Source organism: Mastomys coucha, unplaced genomic scaffold (genome assembly GCF_008632895.1).
Source record: "Mastomys coucha isolate ucsf_1 unplaced genomic scaffold, UCSF_Mcou_1 pScaffold9, whole genome shotgun sequence".
NCBI classification, from domain to species: domain Eukaryota; kingdom Metazoa; phylum Chordata; class Mammalia; order Rodentia; family Muridae; genus Mastomys; species Mastomys coucha.
Genome location: NW_022196915.1, coordinates 12128538 through 12147482, shown reverse-complemented (window position 1 = coordinate 12147482; position 18945 = coordinate 12128538). Strand labels below are relative to the sequence as shown.

General features: G+C 48.6%; 1 long non-coding RNA gene across 1 annotated transcript; it reads left to right on the top strand.

Annotated features, from left to right (window-relative positions):
• Window positions 1–17115: 17115 nt before the first annotated feature.
• Window positions 17116–18683, top strand: LOC116084100. Its single transcript, XR_004116040.1, has 2 exons — window positions 17116–17216; window positions 17801–18683. It is a non-coding gene; the product is annotated as an uncharacterized LOC116084100 (long non-coding RNA).
• Window positions 18684–18945: the final 262 nt, after the last annotated feature.

Sequence of the window (18945 nt, the reverse complement as noted above, 5' to 3'; positions counted from 1 at the left end):
ATGGCCTCCTGAGTGTGGCCACTCTAAACCGTAGCTTCCAAGTTTCAGCTTCTCTGTGGCCCCATGGGCTTCAGGAAGGAAGACAGGGAGGCCCCCTGGCTAGAATGGGGGGCTTAGGTGGCTGGGGCTGGCAGTAAGTTCCCTCTCACTACTGCTGTGAAGCCTTACCTAATGCTGGGATGACCATCTGGGTCCCAGGGCTCTGAGGGGACCTGCCAGCCATCTGCCTGCTTGGCATTGCCTGCTTCCGAGAAGCAGCAGGGCAGCTTGGGCAAAGCACCCCCTCCACCTCCCCCCACTACTTACCACCCTTCTCTGGCTGCCATGAGGAGGCTCATCTTAGTTTCCTGCCCCAATTTTCCATGCACATACACAAAATTCAGAAATGAGAAAGCCCAGCTGTTCTACCTGTCAGTGTGAAGGTAGGAAAGCCATGCCACTCTCCTAGCTTCAAGCATTCAGTTCATACTGTGCATAATCCAGGCTCCTGTGTCCAGATGTTTTGTCCGGCCAATGCTGCCTGAAGGCCTATAGTCTGACTTGGGGGGGGAGGGGAGTATATTATGGACTTGAAGTAAGGGAAAGCTCCCCATGGCTACCTGGGAGCCTGGAGCCAGGCACAAATTATCTATATCCTCAGTAAGTTACGTGTACCCAGGTCCAGGGAAAGGCTCTTTGCATGGCAATAGTGATGGTTTGTATAGCTTGGTTCAGGGAGTGGCACTATTAGGAGGTGTGGCCTTGTTGCAGTAGGTGTGTCACTGTGGGCATGGACTTTAAGACCCTTGTCCTAGATGTCTAGAAGCCAGTCTTCAGATGAAGATGTAGAACTCTTAGCTCTTCCTGTACCATGACTGTCTGGATGCTGCCATGCTCCCACCTTGATGATAATGGACTGATCCTCTGAACCTGTATGCCAGCCCCAATTAAATGTTGTTCTTCATAAGAGTTGCCTTGGTCATGGTATCTGTTCACAGTAGTAAAACCCTAACTAAGACAATAATACAGAGTTGTATTACAGAGATAGTAACCCATACTATCCATTTTCTGAAGCTAGGGCACCTTGGTAGCCAAAGTAAGAACAAGCCTGGGATGTCAGCATGAAAACTCTAGGGTAAAGTGTCTGTTGTTCATTTGCTTTTCCAGACAGGCTTTCTCTGTGTGTCCCTGGTTGTCTTGGACCTCACTCTGTAGACCAGTCTGCCCTTGAACTCAAGGATCTTTCTTGCCTCTGCCTCTGAGTGCTGGGATTAAAGGCCATCACCACCCCCAGGCTTAGGATAAGGTGCCTTAACAAGAAACACAGCCTAGCACGGGGGCCAGGAAAAGCCTCTGAAAAGCTGGGACATGAAGGAAAAATGGAAAAGAACCAGGTTATTGGACTTCATACTTGTCTTATGCGATTGAAGTCCCTATGCTTGCCCAGTGTGTTAGCCAGAAGGCATGCAGAAAGCCCTTTGATACCAGAGCATGACTGACTCTCCAAACACACAAGTGACTTTCCTTTGGCCTTAAGAAGGAAGCCCTAGATAGGACATCTGAAGTCACATCTGCCTGTTTTCAGAGTCCAAGGGGCTCTCCGTTCTCCAGCTCCCACGTGTCCCTGAGGCGAGGTTGGGAGACATCCTGAAGAGTCTACCTTCTCTTGGTGGAGGGAAGAGTGAAGGGCATCAGGCTGTACTGAACACACTTTCTTACCTCTTTGTCAAGAGTTCATGTGTGGCCTTCCATTCTTCCCGTTCTAGGAGAACTTGGGTGTTCCCAGGCAGGCCCTGGTGCTGGGTGTAGAATAAATGCTCTGTTCTGTGTTGGGGAGTCCCTGGCCCCAGGCAATACAGTCACTTAGGAGCCAGAGTCCAAGTCGCTGTGCATGGCTGAGTTCTTTGGTTTCTTTTCTGGGGAAAGTCATGGGCAGGCTTGAGCAAAAGGTCCCACAAGCCCTGTCCCCTAGAGAGCCCTAGTCTAGTCACCTTTCAGCCTCCAGGAGGGAACAGAGACAAGATCTCTTTCTCCTTGCTCTCTCATGGGTGTTAGGGCCGTAGAAGGTGCTCCATCCAGATGAAAGTGGCTTCTTCACTTGCTGTTGCCATTCGGGCCAGTCTCTGAATGTCTCCATCACTGCTTGGCTGCTTCCTGCTCCTCTGCTAACAACCAAAGCTACTGACTGCCTCGGGCTATCATCTCTCCACACTTCATCACCTACTGTTCCTCCTGTCCACATTCTCCTCTTCTGTTCTACAAGGGATCCCTGTTTCTGCTGGTGTTCCCTGTGTTTACCTCTATGTAGCTACTGGAAGAAGATGCACAAACACAATTGTGTCTGGGTCCTCCCCCAGGCCACACATCCTGGGCTGACCTTTAGTCTTGAGAGCTGGCCTAGCCATCTTTAGTCTGTCACCTCTCCTTTCTTTCCATGTCCACTGCGCCTCAATGTCCCCACCTTTCTTTCTCATCCTGACCTCACCTGATGGCACCTATCTCTCTGTCCTTGTATGGCAAGTGATTCTCCTTCCTGGGCCACTGTGCCACCAGCTCCATTTCACTTGGACTCAGGGTTACTTCTCTTTAAACTGTGTGCACACAGGAGTATGAGTGTCCAAGTGCCACAGCATGTGCCTGGAAGCCAGAGGGTAACTTCAGATGTGGGTCCTTGCCTTCCACTTTGTTTGAGACTGGATCAATGTTTGTCATCATAGGCCTTCAGGGTTTTGTGGATCTTTCTGTCTCTGTCTTCCATCTTGCTATAAGAGTGCTGAGATTGCAGACTTGTACTCCGCTTGGCTGTGCATGGGTTCTGAAGCTAGAGCTTCACCATGCTTGCATGGCAAGTATTTTTCTCATGGAGCCATCTGCCTAACCTCTCAGGTCTTTGAGTCTGGGTCTCCTTCATTCCCTCCTTCCTTCGTTCCTTCCTTCCTCTCTCCCTTCCTTCCTTTCTTACTTCCTCCCTTCCTTCCTTCTCTCCTCCTCACATATATGAACACACATATACATGTGTGTATATTTACGTGTATGTGTGTGTCCCAGGCTATCCCAAGCTGAAAGGCTGGACTTGAACTCTTCATCCTTCTGCCTTAGCCCCCAGATGCTGGGACAATAGGCATGGCCTCCCTACCTCCCCCTAAAGTATCACTCAGCTCTACTGTCTTTGGCATCTATGTCTTATACCCTTTGGACTAGAATGTAAATACCAGGACTCAAGGTTACATTTCCTGTTCTACTTACTGTACACTCAGAGCTCAAAGGTGCTGAAGGAGCAGCCTTAGGGGTGAGGGGACTGTCCGATGTTACAGACTCAGTTCGTAGTGATCAGACCCCTCTCTTCACTGAGTCCTGGAAACTTCTCTGTACTTCCAGTAGCTTCCTGGGGACACAGGGCTGCAGGTGTGTGGTGTGTGGTGTATATGTATGTGTTTGATGTGTGTGTGTGGTGTGTATATGTGTGTGCATGTGTGGTGTATGTGTGTGGTGTGGTGTGGTATGTGTGTGGTATGGTATGGTATATGTGTGTGGTGTTTGTATGTGTGTATGTGTGTGGTGTGGTATGTCTGTGTGTGTGTCTGTGGTGTGTATGTATTTCTGTGGTGTGTGTGTATGTCTGTGTATGTCTGTGTTGTGTGTTGTGTATATGTCTGGTGTGTGTATGTGTATGTCTGTGGTGTGTATGTTTGTGTGTGTAGGTCTGTGGCGTTTGTGTGTGTCTGTGGTGTATGTGTGTGTGTATGTATCTGTGGTATGCAGAAACATAAACACATACATGCATATGTCTGTGTTGTATGTGTGTGTATGTCTGTGGTGTGTGTGTGTGTCTGTGGTATGTGTATATATGTGTGTGTGTGTGTGGTAGGTGTGTGTATGGTGCATGGTGTGTGTGTGTGTGGTGTATGCTGTGTATGTGGTGTGTGTGCATATGTAGTGTATGTGTGTGGTGTGGTGTGTGTATGCATGTGTGATGTGTGTGTGTCTGTGGTGTATCTGTGGTATGTATGTGTGTGTATGTCTGTGGTATATGTATGTCTGTGATGTGTGTGTGTCTGTGGTATGTCTGTGGGGTGTGTGTATATGTGTGTGTGTGTATACACGTGCGTGTGTGTTTGTGGTGTGTGTCTGCATGTCTGCTCATGCCCCCCCTCCCCCCGACAGCCCCTCTCACCCTCACGTTTGGCAGCAGGGCAGTTTATTCTGACCTGAAATAGCTGACCTGAAACAGGCACTGACTTCCCTGTTTCCTGTCCCTTTCAGAGCCAGGTACTTCTGCAGAAACTTCCAGATGGTTCCTGAAGAGTGTGACTTAGTGAAAGACTGAGTGAGGCGGGATCAAATGACCTATGGTCAAATTCACACTCTTCTACATCTCCTGGGTCAATGGCAAGACACAAACATTTTTGACCCTCAGAGGCTCTGTGGGAGCTGGGCCCCCATGTTCTCTGGACATGGGTGGAAATGCTGGCCAGCCTGTACCTTTTTGTCCTGTGCCAAAACCCTCCCAAACAAACAAAACAACAAAGCAACCCTCGGGTCTAATATTTTCCGATATTCTAGGGCACCCAGGGCAAGGAGGAGAATTGGTGGGGGCTGCTCAGGCTCCCCTGGGTGGCAGGAGGGCCGGTCTAATGGTTGTTGGGTGGCAGGAGGGCCGGTCTAATGGTTGTTGTGGGGCAGGCGTGGTGGTGTGCCCAGCTATCTCCCAGTAATTTCCAGTGTTTGTCTTTGGATCACTCAGCAGTACAAGGTTGCCCAAAGTCCAAGCTTCTATGCTTCGATCTCTTTGTGGAAAGGGAGAAGAGAAAGTAGGCACCATTTCCAGTTGTTTTTACAGAGCTGGCTCAGAGCCAGCCACCAGCTGTCAAAGGAAGACAGCTAAGTGACCTGCCTGAATCCTCAAAGTGCCTCAAAGGCAGAAAGGAGGCAGGCATTTTTCTGTGCTTCTCTGTGCCAGCCCCATGCTTAGAGTCTCACCTGGCCTGGTAGATAGATTGGATGTTGTTTTAAGCACTTTGTGTAGACTAACTCATTTTAAAGAATTTAATCCTCACTTTATCCTTCTTAAGTATAACTGTCCCCATTTTAAAGACAGGCTAACTGAGGCAATAGAAATAAAATAACATGTCCAAGGCACCAACAGTCCTCATGGGCCTCATTTAACCCCAACTTCACAATGTCTGAGTGACAAGGATCATTTTTATCATTAGGTTCAGCCTCAGAGGAGTTAAGCGGCTTCCTCAAGGTCACCCAACATATGGATGCAGCTGACCTGGGGGTCCAGCTCTACTGTGAGGCCTGTGGGGGAGTATGCTATCCCATGCTTAAAACTTGGCTGGTCTAGTTCCTTGGAATAGATAGGTTGGGGACTGGAGACAGGGAACTGTCATGAGCCCTTCTGATTTCCTGGACAACTGTAGCCTGGGCGTCATGTGGACATCTGGGTTTCTACCATAGTCCTGGAGGAAGAAGCTCAAATCCCCAGGAAGCTATCTTTAAGCCACCGCCTTTAGAGCGATGTCAAGAAAGATGCATATAAAGAGTCTGTCTGGGCCCCACAATCCAGGAACAGACACCCCCCCTCCCCCGCATGCCAGAGAATGCAGTCAGATGGGAGAGGTTCCTGGGCTGGAGCCAAGGACTATTTGGATTTTAAGAGAAATGTATGAGCTGGCCAGTATATAGACCTGCACCTAGCTTGCAATACTCACTCCCCACCATGTTGTCTTTGGGACCCTTCCTGCCTGCTGGCAACTCCCCCCCGACCCCCACTCCCAGCTTAGAACCTCTCAGGAAACCTCTGCAGATCTGGAACTCCTTAGAATCAGGATCCTGGTCTCTGTGTGGTTATTTCCAGGGCTCAGTGTGGGAAAAGTCTGACCTTGAGGGTAGAGCCTGGTCTGCAGACCTATTTGAATCCTGATGTCTCAGGATATGAAGACCTCCAAGGCATTGGTTTTCTAGTCTCCACAATGGGTGTGGTAGCTCATAGTTCCAACCCTGCCATGGTGTCCAGTGGTTGCCAAACTTTGAATCGTGCAGGAATCTCCCAGGGATCCTAAAACATATAGATGTCTGTCTTCTTCTCCAGGTGTTCCAACTTAATAAGTCTAGGGTGGCCAGCTGTTAGAAGGGGTAAGTGGTCCTAGGTGAATCCCATGTGGGGTCAGGCATGGGAGCTTCTGGGTAAGTCTTTCCCACCATTACAGCATTCTGTCATCTCCTGGCTGTTCAGTTACAGGTCAGAATCAAACCCTCATGGTTCTCGTGGCTGCCTAGGCTGCTTACTATCTTCATCCCAATGTGTGGATCCAGGCATCTTTCTGCTCTTTCTCTGTCTTCCTACCCCATCCCTGCCTTTCCACTTCTCCTATCAGGGCCTTCAATTCTAGGTGTCTGGGCCACCTCCACTGGGGAGGTCCTCCCTGTCTTGGGAGGGAATGGTGAGATCTATGGGTTGGTAGTTATGAACCTGAAAAGCCAGGCTGGGAAAGGTTCTGTGACTACTTTCTCCCTTCTAGAATGGCCAGCATGGAGTCTGTGATCTATGAGAAAGGAGAGAGAGAGAGAGAGAAAGAGAGAGAGAGAGAGAGAGAGAGAGACAGAGAGAGAGACAGAGAGAAAGAGAGACAGAGAGATTCACATACATAGAGAAATAGAGAGGCAGAGACACTCAGAGAGATAGAGAAATTCAGCGACAGAGAGACAGAAACACAGAGACCGAGTAGAGACAGACACACACACAGACAGAGACATCTTCAGATACAGAGAGACAGAGAGGAGAAAGAAACATGCACCTGCATAGTTATCCTCAACCTCTGACTCTGTAGAGGTCCGGGTGGTTAGGGTTGTGTTAGGAGATGTGACAGCCACATGGGAGAGGTGGCTAGGTAGAAGACTTCCATCACAGGAGTTTGAGGCCAAGTTACTGCCATCAAATTTGAGTAGGGTATCCTGAAGTATGACATAGGCCCTTCATCTCTGGATTCCCTCACTGAGTTGCAGAATGTGGTATTTATCTCATCCAGCCTTACTTTCTCCTCATCTATAAAATGGGAAGTGCTATATGTTAAAGCAAGGTCAGAGGGAAGGTTCATAGAGTACAAAAAGGCATCCATTGATGTTTCCATCCATACCCCATCCATCCATCCATCCATCCATCCTCCCATCCATCCATTCATCCATCCATTCATCCATCCATCCATCCATCCTCCCATCCATCCAACCACCTATCCTCCCATCCATCCACCCATCCTCCCATCCACCCATTCATCATCCATCCATCCATCCATCCATCCATCCATCCATCCATCCTCCCATCCATCCATCTACCTATCCTCCCATCCTCCCATCCATCCATCCATCCATCTATCTGTCCATCATCCATCCATCCATGCATGGATATACCTAACCATTCATCCATCCTTTTTTCTGTCTATCCTTTCCTTCATCTACTTATTTCTGTTCTTTTCTATCATGTGACTAACTCTTATGAGGCAGATTCTTCTTTTTCAGTAAGTGTCAGTCCCAGGGGGTAGGGACTCCTGTGGCTTCAGCCTGGGCCCATAAGGCAAATGAAACACCCTCTAAGCTAGCTTGAGAGAAGAATGAGATGGTTGAGTGGGAGGGGGGAGACCTTTTGGCAGGGGAGTGGCAAATGCTGTATGTGGGGGTCTTTAGGGCCTCCTGACTGTATGCTGTGGGAGAAGCCATGATGAAGTAGTTGGGAGTGTTATGCTCAGGTGGAACAAGCTACTAGAACTTGCTTTAGGAACTAGGAAGTGGTTGACTCAGACAGGGCAGGTCTGGGCAAGGGATGGGGCTGCTGGAAGGTGACTCTGTCCTGTTCTCTGCTCTCCCCAGGAGATTATGAGTCCTTTCTGCCCTGCTTCTCCGACTCTCTTGCTGTGGGTCAGGAAGGAGGGCTGCCCTGTGCAGATGTGGAGCAGAAAAGAGGCCCAGCTTCCTCTTTTCATTCCCTGTGCTGGCCTGGCAGAAGGACTGATGCAATCATTTGCATTTCAAAACCTGTATCTCCCACATCTCCCTTAATAAGAGCCAATTACACCTCTGCCCCAAACTGCAGGTTGCCTGCCTGTCATTGGACTTTCATCCTGTTTGGGTGGGGAGGAACTGTTCCCTTAAATGTCGAATTTAGCATATGCAAATGAAGAGCTAATTGTCCTTAATGGAAAATGAACTCACCTGCTTGCTGTGAGCTCCAGACAAAGCAGACATTGACAAAATGGGCATGGGGCCAGCCTGGGGTCTCCTCCACCTTCACTTAGGGGCCCTGCTGGCTTCTCTGTTGCTTTCCTTAGGTCTGGAAGGTGGCAGGATAGGTGTGTGTGGGGGGTGTTCTTAGATAGCTGGAAGGTAACATTTATAGAGACCCATTCTCCATTTGATGGATGTGAATGCTGAGGTCTGGAGGCTGGGAAGCCTTGTGCAAAATCATAGACTGAATGAAGCTTCTCAGGGGGCATCAGGATGGGATTCTGAGCCATCCACGCCTGGGAAGTCAACATCTTAAGGAGATCAGTTGATTCTCCAGCCAGACGAAAGGGAGAAATGGGTAATGGTCCAAGCTGAGAGGCAAGCTTGGCAACCTAGAGACCGAGGAGCTAGGACTGAATTGGGTGGGGCTTTAGAGAACACCCCAGCATTTTCACCCATTTGGTGTGATCCATCCACATGCCTAATTATGCTGCTTTCGAAACCAAGAACAGGGCAGAATCTACTCAGAGGCAGTGAACACTCTGTCACTGGTAGCATGTAATCATGCTAAAGGCCTGCTGTGGGTGTAACTGTCCAAACAGTGGAGGATTTCTGAGAGAGGAGAAACTATGCTTAAGAATAAGCTCTAACTAGCTAGTCCTCATGCCCCTAGTGGGTCACTAGAAAGAAAATTTTAGGAGCCCCAGGTCTGGGTCAGACTTGGAGATTGGGCATGGTTGACCCCAAGATGCCAAGCATTTTGGGAACCCCTATCTCTCCTTCCCGTGTATCATGATAGGTCTCAATCAGGCTAAGGAACACCCCCAAAGCCACACAGTGAGATCAGGCATCCACTGGCCTTCTTTAGCCTAGTTTTTGTGGTCATAGAGAAGCATATCCCTGTTGGACATGGAGGTCTCAGCTGCTACAAAACAGGACTATGGTTCCTGAGGCATTATTGGTCAGAGGAATGGGTGAAGATCAGAACATCGGCTTGGTTCAAGCAGGTGATTAGATATGGACTGTGAACCAAACATGGATTTGTGTTTTGTTAAACCAGTGATGTAGGGCAAGGGGCTGGTGGATCCTGCCAACAAAACCTCTCCCATGCTGACTGATTCCAGGGGCCATGTGAGTAGCTTCAGTATGATGTGAGGTGGGCAAGCATAGGGAATAGCTTCACAGCCAGAGACTTTACTTGGTTTGGTAAACCAAGTATACACATCCCGTTTCCTAATAGTTTGGAAATGTAGTGAGCTGCACGTATAAATGGAAGTAAGTTACTCCCCTTAGCAATCTCTTGATAATGCATTGTTTCCATTCAAACACATACTGGAACAAACCTGGGAACTCCTGGCAATGGGCTTATCCGGCCAAGACTGGTTTTGAATGTCTGCAGAAAAAGGCAAACTGTGTCTTCTGAGTGAACCCTTAGGGAGAATCCCCTATTTACCATCTTATGCCTATGTATAATTGGGCAGGCGTATGATTAAAATCAGATGCATTGCAGGAAGGGACATGTGCTATGAGCATAGGTTTATGTAATTGTGTAATCCTCATTCAAGTCTGTCAATCAAAATGGAGAACTACCAGTGTTATGTCCCTTAACAGCCATACACCTTCTTCTCTTGAACCCCATTAAGAGAAGCCCCAAATAATAATTGGAGCCCTTGAGTACCCTCGCTCATGTGGCCTAATGTCATTCTTGACAATATACTTCTTTCTGATTTGTTACTACTGCATTGCTTTAGAATCCCCTTGGTGTTTTTGCAACCCGTGTGAGACTTCATTTCATTCAGTTCATTGAATAAGAGGCAGAGAACCTGGAAACACTCATCAGGCTGTGGTGACGGGTGGGTGGGTTTCAAGCGATGAGTGCTGGAGATGGGTGTGCCTCACCAAAGGCTGCACATCCCACTGGAAGGCTTGCAAATGTATGGCGTGAAAACTATGAGCTGGCTCAATAAGGACTGTTCACTAGTGATTCGGATGTAGCCAAGGACTTGGCTCATTCTTTCTTGGGTGGATCTAGGAACAGTGGGTTTGTGCCTCCATAAGAATCCCTTCCGCCCACCCCAGTGCAACAGCTTCTAGGATGTTATGTGGGTAGAGTCAGGGCCCTTTTCCAATTTGCAGAAACTGGAGAGAGGCCAAAGAACCAATATTCCATTCTCTTGACCACAGTAGCTTTTTCTGGTGCCTTCTTGAACAGAAGGCAGGTGCAACAGCGGAGAGACTCTCTTCCTTCCTCACATTATTTCCAGCCCACAGCTGGGCCAGCTAGCTTTTGGGAGAGCCCTAGATGCTGGAAAGCAGGCCAGTGACAGAAAAACTTTGTGCTGGGTAGTCATGGGGGCTCTGATTGCCCTGAAGCTCCCTTGTGGGAGCTTTGTCCAAGCTCCAGGCTCACTAGCCTGTCTTCAATGCTGCCCATGAGCCGATTCCCAAGGATTAATGAGTCTTTCTTTCCTGAGGGCCCTGCTCTGGGGTCAGAAGTGATGTGGCTTTAGCGATGTAGGTAGTGCAGGGTTTGGGGAGATTTGGAGCATAGGCTGCAGCTGTTAACTTGGCAGAACCTTGCTGCAGATGTGAGGATGCTGGGTGGGGACTGAAGGGAACTGAAGGTGTGGTGGGACCCAGCATGAAGCTGGTGTCAGAAGAAGCCGGAGAGCTCTGGGAGAGGGGCTACAATCCTTGATCACATCATTGTTGGCTGGAGGTCAAGCTGCCTGCAGCTGTCTCCAGAGGTTGGTCAAGTTTCTTCCTGCCCCTGCCCTCCTGGATGCTGACTCCCCAGGCCTCTCCTACTCAAGCCAGTGTGGTTTGGTTTTGGAGTTGAAGCAACACTGGGCTTAGGCCCAGGCTCCGATTATCCTGAGCAGTGGAATTTGGGAGCTGGGAGAGGCCAGGCTTGTAAGAGTTTCTTAGCTAATGGAAAGATGGAAGTGTGAACTCCTCCCTGCTTGGCTCCTCTCTAGGGATGGGGTAGGGCCTCCTCTTCCTCGAGTGCAGCCCTAGATTCCAGGAAGTAAGCTCAGAGCTCCAGACTGGGGTCCTTTCCCCTCTCCTGCTGAGATAGTCTTGGTTCTTTGCCCAGAAGGGGGCCTACCAGATCTTTATTGACCTGCAACAAAAGGTCCTAAGGGTCACAAACCAGGGAGGCTCTTGGAGTCTCCTGTGGCTGAGTAGTTTTGTGCTTATTGACATGAGTAATTTGTTCATTTCCTTTTCTTCAATCCCTCTGTTAATTTATTCATCTTACAGTCAAGTTATTCAACCATCCATCCATCCATCCATCCATCCATCCATCCATCCATCCATCTCATTGTCTAGTCACTCCTTACTCTATCCAAGCATCCATCCAAGTGTCCATCCGTCTTTGTATCTAACCATCTGTCCTTCCATCTATCATCATTCCAGGGAGTACTGAGCCAGAACCCTTTGCCAGTTGCTAGGATACAGACACAAATAGTTCACCAGGCCTGCCCTGAAAGTATTCCAAGTCTGGTGACCTGATATTTGAATAAACACCCGTGTTTCCTCAGCCATATCACGTCGTAGTGAATGTGAAAGTTGTTTCATGAATCCAAAGGATTAACTGACTCCAATCTAAGTGGCCCGTCCTCCAAGTCACTGTCTCTGATTTCACTATGTGGAGTGTGGATTTGACAGGGAGGAGATGGTGAAGGCCACTTCTGGTAGTTGGACCTAGGCTTGCCAGGGCAGATCTTTGCAAACGCATAGATGGCATGGTTGGGGGAGGGGTTGCAGTACTGCAGTTACAAGGCTGAGATGAAACAAGGTTGGAAAGCTAGCTCAATAGACACTTTGTGAGACTGTGGAGGGCCTCGGATGCTAAGCAAAGGCTCTTATCTTTCGTCCCATGCTTCTCATGGCCTGGAGGAGCAGGGCAAGCATGGAGAAAACAATGTCAGATGTGGACTTTCAGAAGATCATGGAAGCAAGCCCATCTGGCCTGGAATCCAACTCTACTACCTTCTACTTTGGTGGCCTTGCACAAATGAATGAGCATTTCCTCTTCTCTACACACAAAAAGATGATGCTTTCTGAATTGTTGAGTTTCTGTGAGCTCCAAGAGTCCACCTGAGAAGTACCTGGTGGGGATCTTGACACATTGGAAACATTCGATACTCACTTGGGGGCTGCTGGGGTCCAGCTAGAATGGGAAGTTCACTCTGACTTGTGGTGTTAGGGGCGGGGGCAGGGGGAGGAAGGGGTGAGGAGGAGGAGAGGGATGAAGGGAAAGAAAGAGGAGGGGAGGGAAAGGCACCATCTCCAAAGGCTTGGCTTTGCTTCTCCACAAAGCTTCCTCAGATAAGTGTGGATTGTGGGATGACAGACAGGTTCAGCAGGCTGTCGTGAGTTGCAGATTCAATGGTGATATCAGACTCAGACAGCTAGTGATGTCCTGGCTTGGGAAAGGACATGGGGACCGCACTGTGACCCCAGATGCCCTGGCATCAGGCCACTCGAAACTCTTTCAGCCCATGAGTGGCTCTCTCCTCCCCGCCCTGTCTTGCCCTGCACAGCTGTTCCAAGGAGATGGCTCCCTGGCTCCAGGATTGCCTCTGCTAATCCCAGGGAGCAGCCTGCTGGGGCGAGACCTGACACGTTTGGACGCTCAGCAGTGCAACTTACCCAACTCTTTGGCTTTGTGCCTTTCCTACCAGCTTCAGGGCTGGAACTGTGGTCCACTCCCCATGCCTGGCACCCCTTGCTGACCTTGGATCCCGACAGGCCACAGAAGAATTCACAAAGAGATATGAGCAAGAGAAAACACATATCCCTGATGACCCAAATCACCTGCCCTTAGTGGGTGGCCAGGAAGGTGAAGCCAGAGCTCTTCCATCGGGGGCATTCTCTCACATATCCCTGAGCCTCCTTTGAATCTATGGCTGCCTCCTCCCTTTATGGCTCTGACCATAGGACCTAGCAGCCTCTGTAGTTATCCAGATTCTCCTTGGACTCTCAGTACTCTCATCTGGGGAAAGAAGTGGGTGAAGTTTTCAACTGAAGAAACGGGCAGCTGCTGGGGCTCACACAGATAGTTGAGTCATCCAGCAATGGAGCCTTTAGGAAGGACAGAGCACCTCCAACTCACAGACTGCAGACTACAGTCTTTCCAAGGGTATTTGATGACAGAGGAAAAAAAATGATCAACTTCCCAAAATGACTGCAAATCAAAGTTAATTGATGTTTAATTGAATATGTGCATAATGTAATATCATGTCAACTTGTTAAATGGAGCTCACCCCAGCTCCTCTGAAGTTTTATGTAGATGATATTTGAAACAGGATATGGATGCATTTTGATGTGTTTATTGTGATGTGGTATGGCATGCTAGACTGGGAGGGGAGGAGGCTGTGGAGATGTCTAAATAAATCTGTAAGGATAAAATGGAGGTGGGGGGTGCAGTCCATAGTAGCTGAGCCCTTCTGCTTGCCCTCCCAATGTCCTTGGGGAATCTGAGTGTTTTCAGTACCCACAGATAAGCTAACCTCTAGAGAAGGCACTGAGTATGAGAAGATTCTGGAATCTTCTAGGACAATCTGGTAAATCTTTGCAGTAGTTTAGTATGTTCTCTAGGATTGGGATTTAGGTAGGATGAGTTTTGGAAGTATAGCCCAGAGAAGAGGAAACAGCTCCTCTCCCATCCCCATCTTATTTCTTCTTTACCTTTGTCTCGTCTCCCCCTCTTTTTTCTCTGGTGCTAGGTGGCTGGTGAAGGAGGGCTTTTTGGTTGCATCACAACATGATAGAGGGCAATGTGGTCAGATCCAAGGGAGAGATCAATGAGTCAGTGTCAGATCAAGTGTCAGATCAATGAGAAGAGATCCAAGCTACTGAGAAGAGATCCAAGCTCGGTAGCATGGATCTCTCCTCTTTCTATTACAAAGCTACTACATGTCATGGAGTCCCTGCCTTTGGCCTCTGTCTAATTTTATTTACCTCTCAAAGTCTTTTCCACCAAATATCATGAACATGTGAATTTAGGAATTGCGTTTCTAATGCATGAACTTTTGGGGGGCACAATCAAAATCATAGTGCCAGAGAAGTCACTGATACTTGGAGGAGTGTTTGTTACAGGGCAGAGTCTACAATGCTGAGTTTTAAGAAAGAGGAGGCTGAGGCTTGTTCTTGAAGAACAGTGTAGGTGTTCCGAGAGCTGTAAATGGGGAGCCAGGGAATTGCAGTTTACTTCCCACAGAGACAAGAACTGTATGAACTGTGCTCCCTCGCCCCTAAACTCTGTGCCTTGGTACTGACAGCTTTAATCCAAGGTCAAATGCTCTAGAAGTTTCATGGAGCCCAGCGCATACCTCTGGAGACCTTTGACATGAGAGGATAGTGTTATAGGTTTGTCATCAAGCCTGGAGTCACAGCTTGGAGACAACTTTGGAGGTTCCTGACTGAATGTGATTGTTGTTTTTAGGGACATTTGAGACCCCAAAGTCTATTACTCCCAGTACTGACCTCATAGAAAGCCAGAAGTTACTGCCATTGGTCATATTTCTCCCAACAGGATAGGGATTGGGAACATACAAGCAGGCCCTATTTCTGAGGCAGGTCCATGATGTAGCTTTAGAATCCAACTCAGTCCCTCATGGGAGTCAAAGAGGCTGCTGCCGTGGAGGGGGGCAGCTCTGGGCAGAAGGCTGTCTGTGCTCTGGGTACTGGGGGCAATTCCTAGTGTGCCAGGGAAGCCAAGTGACCATGAGCTCTCCTCTTTTTACATTGTTGTTCTTGCAGCTATGTCTGTCTGTCTGTCTGTAGCTACAAATAAATAGATCTCTTACTATGTCTAACTTTAAAATGAAATTTTTATTATGGATTGTGTGTCAAACGAAACAGTATAAATAAGGCATTATTCATGTCTTTAGATAGAAAGGATGTTAGGATAACTCTTGTGGGTAAGGAGAGACTAATGCCATGTTTTCCTGGTTACATACAAGTACACATGAGCTTGTTCACCATGGAGATTACAGGTCCAGTGGGACTAAATGAAGGAACGGCATGCAGTGGGTTAGCAGGGTCCTCCGCCCCACGTTAGCCTGTGGTATATTCCAGATCCTAAAATTTCTATTACTATTGTTTTTGTCTTTGTTGGACACTTTCAAAGTTGTTTTATATTTTAGTTACCTCTGGTGCCACCTAGGTAAGGATGTCATATTTGTAAAGTTCTCAGCTAGCAGGAGTTCAGGACTCTCTTGATCTATCCTGACCCCTAGATCCTTTTAGCCTTGAGATAGCCTGCTCTTCGCTAACCACAAGTTCTGCCATGCCTATTTTTCTGTGCTGCCAGCTGACAAGAACAAGTTGGTCAACAGTTCTCGAGCTGGGGTGAGTCTTGGCATCTTGCAATCTTGGTAGCCTGAGAGGCTTCCAGAAGCTGTACTGTGCTCTGTGCCTCTTGGCTACTGCTGTAGTCCAAACACCCCCTCCCCCAACACAGTCCCAGGATGTGCAGAGCTGCACTGATGGGCTCTGGCCTTGCAAAATGCCAGCTGTCCATGCCCTCTGTTTTCCCCTGCTGCTGGGCAGACAGCTTGGCAACTCCTTAGCTTAGAAAGCAGAGGCTGTCCAGAGCTGGACTTGTCTGGAAAGTGCTCTCTGTCATCTTGGGTCAGGCTCATTAGAAATAGAAGCTAAAACACAGATTCCTGCCCAGGTGGGCTATGGAGGGTGTTCTCCAGGGTATCCAGCAAGGTAGCCAGAGATGCTAAACAGAGACCCAAAGCATGGCCTTTGCCTCTCCGCATGGGATGCTTGGAAGTATGAACTGTATCAGAGATTTCTAGTAGTTTGGAGTTACCCTGGCATGGACGTCATGGGTGAGGTGGGGATTGACCTTGGAGACATGGCACATTCCCAGGCATCTCCAGATCAGACAGTTCCTCTCAGCAGGGCTAGAGACAACACATGGTATGCAGCCCGCCCTACCCCTAAGCAGCTGGGGGATGTTTCCTAGATGGGCAAGGGAACCCAAGGGTGCCAATCCTATCCGTCACACCCTCCATGGCCAATGTTATTGTTTCTTTCCAAGAGTAATCTTGTCTTTCCCTGGATTCCTCTCTACTTGGCTCATTAAACCAGGATTACACAGGACTCCTGTGTGCCAGGTCCCAGAGGGTCCAGGCAAACGGAATTGTTTCCAAATAACAAGACTGTCCCCATAGGGCTGGCTGCTGCTTTGGGTGAGGGGTCTACAATCACCCACATCTCAGCTCTAGACCCGGAGTCCTCCTTCCAAGTTCATCAGTCCTGTGAACTGGGTGTTGGCTCCCCCACACTGAGGCTACACAGCTTTGGAGTGGGTCTTTTCTTTTGCAAGGGGAATTAGAAACTGCCTTGGGATGGCTAGGGTGAGGTGGAGGAAGAGTCTAGCAGGCACGTGAGTGAGTTTCTTCCCTTTGTAAACTTTGTGAGCTAAGCAGAGAGGTTGGTGTGGAGAAGCTGTTTTTCCTTCTACCCACTCCCTTCTTGCTGGCCTGGCTCATCTACAGCCCTGGCCTTGCAGCTACTGCTGAGGAAAACAGAAAACCACAGCTATGAGGCCCCAAACAGGCCTGCATCATGTTTACCAAGTGACAGAACCCCGGGCAGATCTCCAAAGAGGCTGGAGCTCCTGCGGCAACTTAGACAGCTCATCCACATCCAAGGCTGTGCTTCACAGGCCACAAAGGCTGGGGAGGCTGTTGGCGGTCATTGCAGCCAAGTGTCTCATTTCATCAAGGGGCCCACAGATGTGAGTGAATTGGCCATGGTCACACAGAGCACTGAGACCTTGTTTGGGAGACATGGGAGGGAGGGAAGGAGGCTGAGATTGAGGCCCATGGGTAAGGGGAAGAAAGAAGAAGGGACCCCAGGTAAAGAGTTAAAGCTCAGGCTCACTTTCACAGGTGACTAGTCTCAGGTCTCGCCTCTCTTCCTGCTCTCATGTGTAATTGGCTACTGGTTTTGAAGCTGAGGCCATTGACCAAAGGTCAAGGGAGAAGGTAAGGCTGAGGCTGTACTGGGTTCAGCTTCTGAACAGCGCCTGGGAAACTCTACTTTCTCAGTCCCAAGCTATCAATTTCTGGTACTCCCCTCTTTTCTTTAAATCTCTAGACTTGGTTCAAGGAAGGACCCACAAAACAATCACCCTTTCTTTCCTCTATGGTGTCCTACTTTATTGAGACTTCCTTTCAAAGCACCCCTCTATCCCCACCCTGCCCTTGGCACACAGGTGGCAGGCACAGTAAGCTTCCAGACCCAAATATTCTCAAGAACATTGCACCAAGACACTTCGGCTGATCTTGTTCCACTCTGTTCAAAATGGCTTTGGGATCACCCGGGAGTGGGCAAACCTTTGTCCTATCTCATTTAGTTCCCTTTCTCCACATGACATTGCCGTCCTTCCTTGCACCCTCCTCTGACCACCCTCCTCTGACCCTATTATCTCCTCAGCTCCCTTTCCTGGATAATTGTCTGATGTATTTTTATGTCTATGAGTGTGTATGCACATGCATGGATATCAGAGGACATCTTATGGAAGTGAGTCTTCTTTTTCCACCATTTCCACTGTTCTGCCTCTCTACAGGTCCATAGCAAGGAAGCCAGCCAACCACAGACTGGAAACCTCTGAATGGGTGTCCACAACAAATCACCCTCCTTCTACATTGCTTCTTCTCAGCATCTGTCTCAACAAGGAAACCATGCTAGCCTAGCCACCGATCTCTCTTGGTTCTAAGCACCACTGGGTCACCAAGGTCAGAGATCTAACTTTTGGCAAAGAAGTGGATCAGCAGGTAAGGTCACCTGCCACCCAGTCTGAAGACATGAGTTGTTTAATTCTGTTAACATGGTGAAAGGAGAGAACCCATTCCCATAAGATGACCTTTGGTATTCATGCATACACCATGGCACATAGGCACATACTCACAGACACATAAAAATACATAAATGTAACAAAAGTAAAGAGAAACAAAGAAAGAAAGAAATAAATGAAGGAATAAATCTGAATTTCCTTCTTGTGGCAGACTGGACAGTTTCCTACTTCTCCCAAGACACTGCCTCCAAACACCTGGGACCCATAAATGCATCCTATGTGGTATTAGGAAATTACTTATGGACTAACATTTAGGATCTTGAGATGAGGATGTTCTGGGTGAGCCCAGAAGCTACAAGGCTACAAGAGGGAGGCAGAAGGTCAGAGTGGCCTCTGGGAAGTGTGGAAAGAGAAGCCAGAAGTTAGAGAGTTCTTGCCCCAAGTCAAGAACTTGTGATGGCCACCCAAAGCTGGAAGAACAAAGCTCCTTTCTGGAACATCCTGAAGAAGCCACTCCTGAGAGCAACTGCCTCTTAGCCTTTTGGGTTGGTGAGCCCCTGCCGAACTATAATCGGACATGTGTGCCTGTTTTAAGCTACTATGCTGTGTCAGTGTTATACAGGAAATAAATACAGCCTTGATGCTGCTCTGTGGATGCCTGCGGCATTCATTTGACCTCCAGTCTTATCAGGTACCCCTCAGGCTACTCCTATACTCAAGCCTGTGTCACTGGTATCCTTCTTCTCTAGAGTATTTGTAGCCATATTTCAGCAAATCACCCCGTGGCTGCCATTACTGCAAGTCTAAGCCTTGTGTGTTGTAGGAAAATAGTCCCTTCCTGGGTACCCTTGGCTTGTGGGCTGAAGCAGGAAACTGAAGCCTCTAGGCTATGAGGAACCATGGATGTGCCACAGGGT